This window comes from Jatropha curcas, chromosome 8, assembly GCF_041381405.1.
Source record: "Jatropha curcas cultivar XTBG-Jc1 chromosome 8, XTBG_Jcur_1.0, whole genome shotgun sequence".
Classification (NCBI taxonomy): domain Eukaryota; kingdom Viridiplantae; phylum Streptophyta; class Magnoliopsida; order Malpighiales; family Euphorbiaceae; genus Jatropha; species Jatropha curcas.
In genome coordinates this window covers 24,790,337-24,791,253 of record NC_143158.1, presented here as the reverse complement: position 1 = coordinate 24,791,253, position 917 = coordinate 24,790,337, and positions in this window count along the sequence as shown.

Sequence of the window (917 nt, the reverse complement as noted above, 5' to 3'; positions counted from 1 at the left end):
AGTTTTTCACATTTCAATGTATGGTTCGATTCACTTACGTGTTTCAGTATGCTGCCACAGTTGTACTTGATAGGATTTGTAAAATTCTTTTTCCGGGTAAATAACAATTCAACAAATAATAAAAATTTTGGGTTTTGATTTGGAAAATCAAGTTTAGGAGAGAGAATAAATTTTGGTTTTTTATTTTGAAGAATCAAGTTTGACGAAAGAGAATCAATTCGCTGGTCGGAGGGACTAGAGGCGTATCTGAGATTGCAGTGAAGAGACACATTGACGGTGTGAATTCGGTGGAGAACTAGCCAGAGCAGCCACGACTTGCTCAACTCACCCACTGACTCAATCGTGAACTTAACGGGACTCAATTTCAAGTTTGGTTGATGGAAGCTCCTCTCTCTTCTACATTTACACTCTCACTCTTTGAAAACAAACAAAACTATTTGTTTTGCTTTTATATCCATTTGTTTTGCATAATTTTGATCTGGTTTATAACTTTATTTTAGATTTTTGACATTTCGTTTAGAGCTTTAACTGAGAATATTTGAATTGCAATGATTTCACAACATTGCCATTTTGCTTCCTGTATGGTGAGAACGGTTGCGTTGTGGAAAAAAAAAAGGATCGATAAATTTCAGATTCTGTAAAAATCAGTGCTTGGATTTAATGGAGGCTCAAAATGAGGAACTTCTCATGTATTCCAGAAAAGTTGTTTAATTACATCAATAAGTTTGCTATATATACTACTGAGATAGCTATACAAGTAAACCTAAAAACTATTCTGACCCTTGGATTAAAAGAAAAGAATATACAAGAATAATTCCTAAAATGCTAGTTTTAATTTATTTGTAACCAGTAAGATGCTAACAGAGCATGTACTGGTATTGATGAGCTGTATCAACTGAAATAAGACAAAGCAAAGT